The 13,527-nt window shown below is 34.9% G+C and overlaps 1 non-coding gene across 1 annotated transcript; it reads right to left on the reverse strand.

Annotated features, from left to right (window-relative positions):
• Positions 1-13,028: 13,028 nt before the first annotated feature.
• LOC141694095 (small nucleolar RNA R71) lies at positions 13,029-13,135 on the reverse strand. Its single transcript, XR_012563425.1, has one exon. It is a non-coding gene; the product is annotated as a small nucleolar RNA R71 (small nucleolar RNA).
• Between the last annotated feature and the right edge of the window lie 392 nt (positions 13,136-13,527).

A 13,527-nucleotide genomic window follows, 5' to 3' on the forward strand; every position in this document is an offset into this window, starting at 1 on the left:
CGGTGACTATTCAATCCAATGAGGATTACTGTGCTAGATGCTGACCTAGTAGTCTTTAACATACTAGAAATCCCATGTTTGAATTAGTTATTTATATGGAAATTCATTTACACAAGCAAATTCTGATTTTGAGCTTAGTCAAATTTACTTTTTGAATCTTATTACTAAGTCACAGACTAGATTTTTGCTTCTTATCTGTCAAATTCTGATGCCAATAAATCTTAAGGATGAACTACATGCTTGATAAGCCTCACTTATCTCAAGAAAAGAAAAGAAAAGAAATTGAAGTCAAGTACTCCTTTGAGATCTAGAGTAAATATGTGAAAGGGAAGACCCAAGCGCATTGCTGGTATTAAGTAATATGCATTAGAAAAGCAAATACATTTTTCTTGGTGACTTTTCACATTCTCTGATTACTAGAGAAATACTCTGATAATAGCATAAATTCTGATAGAAGTTGTGACTCACTTACACTGAGAAGCCACTGTAAAAAGAATGTCAAAAGATGCATAAAATGAGCACAAACAGTTGAGGTGGACTCTTGCATAAATTTATTCTATAGTAGACTTCAAAATTAAAGACAGATTTTAAGCACTTTTCTCAGTTATGCCTTATTTCTAAGATATACTAAAGTTTATCAGACTTTAATCATTATCTGATCATTTGCAAATGCACACACTCTCACTCCATATAAATAATGAAAATTATTGTGGTGATTTAGTTGTTTTTGACAAACCGTTAAGTATTATTTGCATAAATTCTGAGGACAAGTTCTGATGAAAATTCTGATGATTAAACTCTGAAGAACCCAGTCAGTATTTGTATGAAGAATCACAGAAACAGACATTCACTTTTTGAGTACAGAAGCCATATTCTGATGACTGTTAAGTTTTGATAATAGTCAAGTTCTAATGTAAACTCTGATGCTTACGTGGCATTATTTATTTACTTGACTTATTTATAATTTTACTCTAACGGTCATATTTATCATAAAATAATTAAGTGAGATAAAAACAGTCATAATCATTTGGTTAGTGGGAAATGTGTTTGCCTTGACAATTGCATATGCACAATAATTACTGCTTATTTCTCGTGCCCACCAACTACTGCTTTAACTATTTACTGGCTGACAGGTGTAAAGTGTCTGTTTCACTTCCAAAAAAGAACTGTTGAGTGGAGAGAGTATTTATATGGGAGTTAAAAGATTTTACAATCTTTTACCTACTTTCTAATTCTTTTCTTATCTCTATTATTCTCCCTCTCTTTCTAATATTCTCTGAAGCTCTATCTTTCACAGGCATTTTATCAAACACTTTGCAAACACACATTTTCTCACTTATTTCTTATAGAAATGTCCCCAAATGACATCATTTTCAATGGAGCCAAGTTTGTTCCCAATAACTACATGGCTATTCTTTCTAAGGACTTCACTTCATCCAAGGTTTTCTATCTCGAAGTGAGATTGGGTATGCTTTGACCCAACCAGAAGCAATCTCAGGAACTCAAGTGCTGGAGTTTTGGAGGAGTGGTGTGTATGATGATGGTGGTGCAACTGGGTCCCCAAGTATTATCTTTACAATAGGGGATGATGAGCATGTGGTGACTTTTTCAACTGTTCGACAAGCACTACATTTTCCAGAAAACTGTGTTTACAGTTCAATAGTTGAGGAGCCAGCCCTTCAGCAAATGATGGCAAATCTGGGCTATGAAAGGTCTTTGGCAAAGCTGGGGCAATTGAAGAGACCCCACATCAGGAGGGAGTGGAGTTTTTTCTTTTACTGCATCACCAAGGCCTTTGCCAACAAGTGCTCCAACTTTGATGCAATCCCAATCCTAAGTCAGCAAATCGGGCATGGTCTCATTAATCAAACTCATTTTGATTATGCTATTGTTGTGTTAGGATTTATTGGGGATAAGATGCAAGAGGATAGAAATATTGTATATTTTGCTAGATTTTGCCAACTTATTTACAGTTTATATAGTTCTGATAAGGCCCAGCTAGCTAGTGAGTTGATTGAACCCTTTAAACTTGCTAAAAAGGCCTTCACTGATTTATTATCTACTGATAATAAGAAGACTGTACTAAGACCCCTTCAAATTCCTCAATCAGTCAAACAGGTCTTAGTAAATTATGATCCAAACACCTATGCTGCCATATATCCTGATGTACAATCAACCCAACCTCCATCAGCACCTACAACCAATCAACCACCTACCACTTCTCAACCTCAACCAACTCAACCTACCATCAGAATTTCATCCTCCAGGCCTAAAAGAGAAAAATCTGTTCCTAAATCTCCACCAAGGAGAAGAAGGATGATTCTTAGGGATGAATCTGATGATGAAGAGGAGCAAGTCCAGGTTCATGCATTAGAACCTGTGACTGTGGAAGCTGAAAAGGCAACTTCTCAGAAAGAAACTGAAGCTGAAAATTCTGAAATTTTGAAGAGATAAAGAACTTCAAGTTCTGATGCTCAAGCAACTCCTACACCAGCAAGGAGATCAAAGAAACAGAGAGCAGGAAGGCATTTGGCACAACCTCCATCCGAGGATACTAATGAAGTTGAGGAAGGGGATCAGAAATCTCTGATCTCAAAGCCAATAGTAATTGAATCTTTGCTACCTCCAACTCAGGCTGAAGACACTGTTCAGGATACAGTGATCACCCCTCTTGTCTCTCCTATTCATGACAATGTTACAGTTCAAGATTCAGGGTTAAGTCCTGAAATTGACCTTCAAAGGCTGATAATTCCAACTGTCTTGTATCTGGAAGAACCAACAGTACAAGTGACAACTTCACCACTTTCTCCATTACATGCTGATATTCCTATAACACAAATTCTGGAGATAAATTCTGATGATCATTATTTAGATGAAGTTGTACCAGAATCTCCAACAGCCACACACACACTAGTATTGTCAGAATATGATGAAATTCTCTCCAGTTCTGGAGACAGTGCTCCAGTAAATGCTCCCATTCTTGGAAAGGAGGCACTGATTGAAAAGTTTGTTGAACAAGCTGCTCCTATTCCTTGGGAAGAAACTCACAGAGGAGTGGAGTGGACCAAGAAGTGGAATGAATCTGATTTCATTCCAAGCTCAAAAGTTCTGACATAGCATATTGTCAAAGCTAATGAGCTGATGACAAATTCTGATTTCAAGACACAACTCAGAGTCACAACTCTAAGTATCAAGTCTCTTCAAGGTCAACACTCTACAACTCATGAAAAGGTTGATAAACTTCTGGAAAAAGATGAAAAGCTAGATATGGAGACCAATCTAGATAAAAAGAGGTTTATCAGACCTATTTCTGAGAAAGTTGAAGCTATTAAAAAAAATTAAAGAACAGCAACAGGCCCAAATTACTGAGGTACTGCAGAATCAAACTTCTTAAAAAGCTCAACTTGATGAAATTCAATCTTCAGTAGAACTTCTTCTCTCTCTCCTACTACCAGATGATGTCAAAAAGGGGGAGAAGGTAGTTAAGCCCAAATGCTCACCTACTCAAATACTGAAGAAGAAAGATGATAAAGGTGATGATCAGGGAAACCCTAGCAAGAACAAGGGTCAAGGTCAAGGGGAAAGCAGCAAAGTTTCTACAAGGAAACTAATTTCTGATGCTAGCAAATCTTCTACAGAGAAGAAGACAAGTTCTGAAGCTGCTCAAACTCAAAATCTGATAGCAAGTTCTGATATTTAAAATCTTATATCAAGTTCTGATGTTCTGATTCAAGCTGAAAGTCAAGACTCTCAGAAGTTCTTGCAAACTCTGAAGCTCAAGGGAAAGCAGACTACTGTCTACTACAAAGAACCTAAAATTCAGACATTTGATGAGGAAATTGCTGGAAGATTATTTTTCAAACATAATCCTGGAATGGATTTAGAGAAACTCAAGGAGGAAGAAGATAGATTTGCAGTTGAGAAGACAAATCTAAAGTCTAAAGCTTCTGATGCAAAGAAACCTCCAAGGCCTAAGGCAAAACACATTGTGATCAAGGAGAAGTCAAATTCTAAGCCTTCAAAGCCCAAGACAAGATCACAGATTGATGCCAAAGATAAAGGGAAAGGAAAAATTGATGAACCAATAAAGCCACAGGAGATAAAAATTCCTCAAATCCTGATGAAACCTGTATGTAAACTGGTTCAAGTATTTGATGATGCTGCTGCAGTAGATGAAACTGTTCAAACTCTGAAGAAAAGGAAGATAACTAAAGAATCTAAAACAACCTCTGACATAGCTCAAGTTGTTCAGAATGAAGAACAACAAGCTACAGAAGAAATAGCTAATTCTGATAAAGTCATCAATACATCAACCTCTGACAATGCTCAAGTTGATTTGAGTAAATTGACATTTACTGATAAGAGAAAACTTCTATGGAAGAATGTTAATCCATCAGATCCTAAGAAAAGCCAGCTGCTATCTGATTTCATGACTGTTGGATTGAAATCCAGAGAAACAAGAGACATAGCTGGATTAAGTTCTCAAGAAGCTAAAATCAAGAAAGGAGTTGAAGTACTTACAAGAGATCCATTTCTATTGACTGACAAATCTCTTGAAGAAGTTACACAGAAACACCTTGATAAGGTTATCTCTGTTCAAGTGGTACTGGATGCTCATGATAAACATAATGTCAAAGAAAATCTGATTCTATTTCTTGAAGATGGAAGAACATATCAAATGTCAGAATCAGATGTGCTGAACAAATCTCTGAAAGAACTTCAATTCTTTCATTATCTTTTAGAGATAAAGTCTAAGATTACCAGGAGATGGTCAAATTTCATAATGAAGACCATAAGAGATAAAGCAAGAATTTCTGGTTCAAGGGTTACATAATTCATTCCAAGCATAGTTGAAGATGATGTAATTGAAATTCTAATGAAGAAGGATTCTGCTATACTTGAAGTCATTCCGAAAGAGAAATGTATGTACTACAATAAAGATTCTTCTCATCCAAGGGTGATCAGACTTGATGACGGTTTTGAAAGAAAGCATGTCTCAGCATTAAGGACTGCAATTTACCAGATTGGAAGTCGGGGTGAAGAATGGAAGCAAGTCAAAGCTACAATAGCTCAAGTCCTGAGGAATAAAGAAGAAAAGCTGATATCAAATTTTGTCAAGAATCACTTTGGATTCAGATTGACTCAGTAAGATTGATTAAAGCTACAAGGCCTGTAAGTTGTAGTTAGTTGTCTTATTAAACTCTCATTGCATTTGTACTTAAAATGTTTTTGACATCATCAAATCTATTAACTTATATATTTTGCATAATTTATAAGTTGGGGGAGATTGTTAGATATATTTGAGATGTCATGTCTAATCTGATTTGTGTTTAGTTTTCAGAAGTTAACAACAAGACATATCAGGACTTACTGGAAATCAGAACTTACTGAAGTCAGAACTTAATATCAGAACTTAAGGCGTCAGAAGATATATATCTGGACTTAAGTGCGGGAAGACTTCAGATAAGGAATGTGGCTGATTTACAGGAGAAGATCTGGACTAAATCAAAAGAAGATATGCATGAAGAGTTAGAGGACTAGAAGACTTGTAGAAGATATCTGATTGATATATTTTAGGAGACAGATTTATATTCCATATCAATTAGAAGATATCGTGTAACTGTGTACTATAAAAACACAGACTTAGGGTTTACACTATATGTGTTATCATTATTGAGAAAATTATTCATTGTAACCTAGCAGCTCTTATTGATATTGTTCATCACTGAGAGAGAACAACAGTTCTATTGTAACATAGTTTATTTGATTATACTTGATCTTTGTTACATACTTGTGTTAAAATCGATTTGATTGTATAACACTATATTCAACCCCCTTCTATAATGTTGTGTGACCTAACAATGTTTGGATGTTTAAATATTATAGAATTTGAGTATTTTAATTTTTATAGGTCCAAAATAAAATATAGATAATTGTGATATTTTTTTATCAATTTTTATGTTGTTATATGATTTTATAAATGATTTATGGATTTAATAAATTATTTTTTCGAGTAATTATAAACTATTTTGTATAATCGGGAACAAACCGACTTCAACGGTTTTTACAACCCGGAAGTCTCGGGAAAACTCTTTCCTAACCTAATTGTAATATTCGGAGCATTTTTCATGTTTTTGACTTTTTTGATCCAGAGTACAGTTTTCCTTGTACGGATCCCGACGCAAAATTTTCGATACAAAATTCATTTCGATAAATCGATAAACCCGTATTTTCGAGAAGCGGGATCTTTTCATTAAACTATTATAATTATCATCTCGTAATACTTGTAACCAAAGTGCCGAGACCAAGACCGCAGTACAAAATGTATAGATTTGGATAATTATCCTAAAACCGGTACCGTTTTGGATCTGTTTTCTCAAATATACGTATTATTTTATTTCCGATATGTTCCAACGGGGTACCAATATTCCGAAAATATAAATATCCTCTACTTTATTTTATTTTGTACAAAAAATCATTTGCAGTCAGTTAAGTATAGAATTTTTCAGAGAAAAACCCTAAATTCATAGTGTTCTTCATAATCAAACCTAGATTTGAAGGCATTACCGATATCCGATTTTGGAGTTCAAGTAACCGAATCGAAGGTATTGAAGAGTAATATCAGAATCAGGGACTTGTGTTATTGCAGAATCAAAGGTTATTTTTCTATATTTTTATTTAAATTCGAATTATCTTGGGAATAATTATGAATTTTTGATTTTGATGTTGTTTGTGTGATTTGATGCTTGCATGTTGTAGATAATTTCATCCTGATCATTTTGATATATCATATACTTGATTTGGAGTTCAATAACATGCTCAAAATTGTTTTTGGTTCTCAAAATTAGAAATTAGGGTTTATAATTAGTTTGAATGTTTGCAATTGAAATTTGGGGGTTTCTTCCCTAGGGGTTATTGGATTGATTTGTTTGCATCATGAGATAGATCGTGTAGAGAACAATCGATTGAGCTAGGTGGCATGATCAGATGATAACCGGAAGGCCATGATCGGAAAATTTGGTGACGGCGGAACCTTCCGTCGAATTTTCTGGTTGATTTAGCAATTGTTTGATTGTTTGGTTGCTACATATAGATTCTTGCATGTATATGGAGGTTACCCTGCTAATTTGGAGCCGTTCTGGACTGTATTTTTGGTCGCCGAAAAAGCTTGGACCGCAGTTATTGGCGTCCGGCCGGCGACGGGGATGACCATATTTGCAGTGTAGTCCCTTCTGTTTTAAAAACTTATAAAAAATGGATTTCTGGTTATAAAAATTTAATAAATAATATTCTGTTTATATTTAATTTCAGAAATTCATTTTTAATTATTAAAAATTTCAAAAATTAATATTTTTAATTCTGAAAATTATTTTTAATTCTAAAATAAATCTGAATTATTTATTTAATTAATTTTAGTTAATAATTAATTATTTAATTGGTTAATTAACTTAAATATTAATTGATTAATTGATTTAATTAGTTATTATTAATTTTAATTGATTATTTAATTAAATTTAATTATCTCTTTGGATTTAAAAATTCTGAAAAATGGTTTCGAGCTTTTAAATACTATTTTAAATTGTTTTCAAGGCTCGCTATTTATTATGAAACGATTTTAAAGTCAGATTCGGGTATACGAACCCTGATTAATTGTTTATAAATGATTCAAGGACTCATTTTAATTCCGAAAAATGTCTAAAAATTCGTATTAAATATTCAAAAAATCATTTTAACATCAAAGTTTCTTTGGAAAACTATTTTCATCAAATATCTTATGTGTTATGTGCTATATGTGAACTGATTAATATGTTATATGCATATATGTGCATTGTCTGACTATTTTAATCGTAACTTTCAATCCGTAAATCGAATTTGGGTGAAACGAAGGGTAGATGAAACCTTATGTCGTCTATGTGACGATTAGGATAATGTGAGATGAATATTAATAGATATTTATGATGCCTAGCAGAGTAAGCAAGGCCTAGGAAGAGGGAAGCAGGTGAACAGAAGATGGAATCGATGCGTAGAAAATAAAGCAAGTGATCAATAAATAGAAGCGAGGCATAGGAAAAGTAGACAAGTGGTTGTTGAATAGAATCATTAGACAAGTACAAGTGAAGTTGGAATCATTTGAGTTATGGCAATTACTTCTAAACCTTTCTCGAGATATTGCAAACATTTCTAAACTCTCTCGTAATGTATTGTTAGTATTCAAAATACTTCTGCTTTATATTGTTAGTACTTTGTATAATTCAACTTTGAACCCTGATTACATCGTTTGATCTTGAACCGTAAGCCTTATTCTTCGTAAACCATCCATTGTTGATTTAAAAGATATTGAACTACACACAAATATGATACTACTCCACAAATACATATCCACCATACACCAAACACTGGAACTGAATTGCTTGAACATACAGAAACTTTAATACTCAATCATACCTTATAACATCCAAGGACTAAACCTTGTGAAATCATTGTTCATCTAATACCTAACTCTCCTACAGGCTGGAATCCATTCCTCACACGTACTTTAATATACCCTTGTGATACTTATGAATTGCGTTACGCTTTTGTTCAAATGTTTTATCACTATTGATTATGATCTTACTTTATTGAATTATATTATTTATCATACTGAACTGTTTTAGAATTGGATAGTTTTCTTTTTGTGGATCAGATTCGTGGCCATACCAGATTCGTGGTCAAATTAGGCCAGTGTGTGCATTGGATCCAATTTATAGAGCAGAGCCGTGTACCTTGCTCGAGGTTAGTGCGTGACTGATCAACAACCTAACCTTGGTTTTAAAACTTAAAATAAATATCCAATTCTAATAATTGTTTAACAAGAAATTTGATTCCTTTGAATCATCTCGTTTGATCATTGTTTAACCCCAGTTATTGTTATTATGACTTGCTGAGCTAGTTGGCTCACTCTTACGAATCTATTTATGTATTCTACAGTTAAAAGGGAAGTGATTGATAGCAACGTTTCCCAGTCCAATGTGCGAGCTAGGATTCCATGTGGAGTTGAATCGAGCCAACGGAAGCTTTATATTATAGTTGAGTTGTGCAAGCTTGTAGGAATAATTTCATTATCAGTTGTAAGTTAAACTAGTTGGGATTTGGAACCATGTAATAAAAGTTAAGGTTATGGCTTGTTTTCATACATTAACCTGTTGTGATCCGTGGTTGTGTAAAGAAGGGTCATTGCAAATAATATTTCATATACAGGTTTATATATTGTGTATGCGTTGTAGACCGCAAACTTCTGACCCGGGTTTGGAGGATGTCACAGAAAAGAATGATAGAGACATTCATTCTCAGTGGCTATTCTAGTCTTGACACCAGTATCAGGATTTCCAATGATTAAGTCAGGTGTATGTGACTTAGTCCATTTTTTGCAGAAGGAAGTTGACTTCTTGAAGTAGAACCTCCCCTTGATCCATAAAGTCACTTATTTGATTCCATTATTATATACTGATGCTCCACCTGAATCAGTATTTCCAATATTATCTAATTTACTTCATCAGTTTGTTGAGGAATCAAAGTCTGATAGAATATCTACTGAAGTTTCTTAATTTGAATCACTTGACTCTTGATATGAATCATGTTGCTCCCCCTCAACATGTGCTTCAGTTCTTGTAGAGTTGCCACTGTCATGCGACTCTATAGGATTTCCACAAGTGCATGTCGATCTCAGGGAAGCTGAACTAGTGTAGATCATGTGGGGTTTTGCATAAGTATGGTCAGAGTGTGAGGTACTTGCACAAGGAATAGGGACTTGCAGGGATGCTGTTAAGTTCAAGGGCTTACGAGGATGTAAGTTCATGTTCAAATATGAACCTTGGAATAGGAATTGGAATTGTAATGGGAATTAAAGGTAGTCATTGGACTATAGAAGATAAGAGAAAATCTAGACAAGCTAATTCTGATCTTTTCTAATGTTTAAATTGTTTTGTTGAATATTGTATGCTTACATGCATAGAGCAGATTTAATAATGTGATTAATCATTATAGAACCTTAAGATTGATTTAAAAATTGTTATGGATAAAATACTAGGGTATATTTATTATTAGGGTTCATAAACTTCAAGCCTCTATTTAACTGCTCTTATGTTTCGTGACTCAACCTGCCTTCACAAGATGCCTACATACCTTACTGTGTTCCAAGGATCAAGTCAAAAAACATAGTTCTGATTTATGGGGTGAGACCCCTTATATAGGCATGAGATTCCTTGAATTGGATTAGGGTTAGGAGACTTGGTGAACAAGTCTCAGATTTAAAATGAATTTTGGAGACCTAGAATGTAGGAAATTGATTCCTTATTCCATGAGGTTTCTTGGAGGCCAATCTCCAAGGGATTATATCCTTATTTGGACTCTATTTGTTAGCTGATTTTACCCATATTAATTAATTACAAAATTAATTAATATTTAGGGTTTTGGGCCCCTTTAAATGGGCCTTATTTGTAGCCCAAACCGGGTATAATTAATGCGATATTAATTACACAATCAGGGTTTATTTTATTCCCTATCATTTGCCCCCAACCTTTAGGAAATCACGCCAGATTTCGTAAAAGTCAAGTTTCTTAATTCCCTTACAGGGTATCGTTTATTAACGTAAAGTATGGAGCGACCACCACATTCACAACGATTAGCCTTATTTGAGGCTTCAAAATATTTTCCTGGAATTTTCATATTTTTCCATGTTTATTTTCTCACCTTATTCCTATTTTTAGGAATTTTCTGGTATTTGTAGGATTTTTTTGTTATTTTTAGGAATTTTTCCTTAATTTTCAGAAAATATCGAGATTTTCTGAAATTTTCTTTGTCTTTTTGGAAATTTTTCTCAGAAATTATTATCTTCAGAAATTTTTCCAAAACTTTTCACCAATATTATTATTCTTATTATTAATTTTTTTTTTGTCAATTTCGACCAGGAATTTATTTTCGACCAGGATCTTGGTCGAATTAAGCTTCCATTTGCTTTGGTCGGGGATTTTTCGGTCAGGACCACTTTCGACCAGGATCATGACCGAAATTTGGTCAGGATTTTCCCTGGTTTTCAAACTCCAGATCGAATTAAGGTCCTATTTGCTCTGATCGTGGGTTTTTCAGTTAGGATAACTTTCGACCAGGATCCTGACCGAAATTCGATCAAGATTTTCCTTCGTTTTCAAACTCCTGATCGAATTATACCCTCTTTTTAACTCCTGGTCGTGGTTTTTTTGGTTAGGACTCCATTTGACCAGGAATCTGACCTAATCTCGGTCAGGATTTTCTTTTGACCAATCCTTCTCATCGAATTATGGTCCGTTATTTCCTGGTCGTGGATTTTTGGACAAGGACACTTTTCGACTAGGATTTTGTCCTATATTCAGTCAGAATCTTTTCCTTTGACATGTTTTTTTATCGAATTATGGGTCATTATTTCTTGGTCATGAATTTTCCGATCAGAATAATTTTCGGTCAGGATTATGATCGACAATTCATGTCTTTTGGGTCATGAGTTCCTCCTTTGACCCAATTTCGACCGAAAATACATTTTCTTCCTTTTGGGACGTATTTCAACAAATGCTGCACATACTTTTTTGGGCTCAATGTCGTTTGGGCCTGCACTTAAACTCTTTATCTGGCCTCCCAGGCTTTTCCTTTTTGATTTTTCCAGAATATTCTGGAACTCCCCAAATTCCAATTTTATTATTATTATTATCAATTTATCCTTTATTCCTTAAGAATATCCTGGAAGCTTCTGGAATTGGGCCCAAGCCTTTGGGTGGGTTTTTGAACGGTAATAACCGGTTTCCCTCCTCCTTAACCGGCCTATTGATCGGATATGAGAGGCTATATATGAGTGGGGGAGAAGTGAGATCACTCACACTTCACTATATCATTTCCAAATCTCTTCTCATTTCTCCTCTCCCATCCTCCTAAAGTTTCTCCGGTGGTCGCCAAGTTTTCCGGTTAGAATTTTCTGGTTTTTGCTTGAAGATTACTTAAATCTTCATCTTCTTCCTCCAGCTTCTAGTCTCAAGAGTTCATCCTATCTCCATTAATGGCGGACAAAAGCACAAAAATGGATGCTAAAATTCAAAGAGAAGAAGTAGTAATGAAGTTAGAATCTCATGTTTATGTCATATAATTAATCAAACCTTTTAATCTCTTAGTTAATATTCTTTAGCATAACCTCTTAGTTAATCTTAGTTATAAAAAAAACAAATTGTGATCATCTTAGTATTGAATAATAACCAAATCATTGTTGTATAAGTACATTAATTGAAATTAACCTAAACCAGTCTCTGTGGGAACGAACTAGAATTAATTCTATATTACTTGCGATCGCGTATACTTGCATGAATATTAGCACGTGTTTTCATCCTAACAAGTTTTTGGCGCCGCTGCTGGGGACTCGGTGTTAATTTTTAGTTTATGTGCTTGACAACAGTGTTCATTAAAGTTCATTGACTCGGATATTTAACTTAATTGTTTGTTTGTTGCTTTTTCAGGTACGCTAGAGAGCGTGTATGCTAACGCGTTCTCAACTTCGAAAGAGAACACTGGAAAATGCAGAGGAGGAAGTAGCTGAAGAAATCTTTTCTGAGGAAAAAGTTGAAGAAGAAGGTCTTGTTGGAATGGGTGAACCAGAAGCAAATACAAAGGCTTTGATGGACTATTCTCAGCCAAAGATCAATCATATTCAGTCTAGCACTGTCCGACCAGCCATCGCGGCTAACACTTTTGAAATCAAATCTAGCACGATTCAGATGATACATAATTCAGTTCAATTCGGAGGTTCTCTAACGAAAGATCCCGACATACATATTAGAGAATTCATCGAGATTTGCGACACTTTCAAATTTAACAATGTTACTGAAGATGCTATTAAGCTAAAGCTTTTCCCGTTTTCTCTGAGGGATAAAGCTAAGAGCTGGTTACATTCTCTACTACTAGGCTCTATTACCAAATGGGAAGAACTTGCTCAAAAGTTCCTTACTATGTTCTTTCCTATGGCAAAGGCAACTGTAATCAGGAATGCTCTTACTCAATTTATGCAGCAATCTGGAGAGTCTTTGCATGAGACTTGGAAGTGATATAAGGAGATGCTTAGGAAGTGTCCTCACCATGGGATGCCTGAATGGATGATCAATAACTGTTTTTACAACAGGTTGGGTGGAACTTCCAGAGCCATGCTGGATGCAGCATCAAGTGGAGCCTTGTGGGCTAAAATCTACAATGAATCTTATGAATTAATTGAACTGATGGCTGCTAATGAATACACGAATCCTTCTCAGAGACTAACTCCAGGCAAGGTAGCAAGAATTCTGGAGGTAGATGTAGCTACTGCTATAAATGCTCATCTTAAGGCTTTGACGATGAATGTGGATTCTTTGGCTAATTATGAAGTTAATCAGATCACTAGTGTCTGTGAGCTCTGTGCCGGTGCCCATGAGATAGAGCAGTGTGCTATTTCTAGTGAATCAACTCAGTTTGCGAGCAACTTTCAGAGGTCGCAGCAGCCTG

This window comes from Apium graveolens, chromosome 10 (assembly GCF_009905375.1).
Source record: "Apium graveolens cultivar Ventura chromosome 10, ASM990537v1, whole genome shotgun sequence".
NCBI classification, from domain to species: domain Eukaryota; kingdom Viridiplantae; phylum Streptophyta; class Magnoliopsida; order Apiales; family Apiaceae; genus Apium; species Apium graveolens.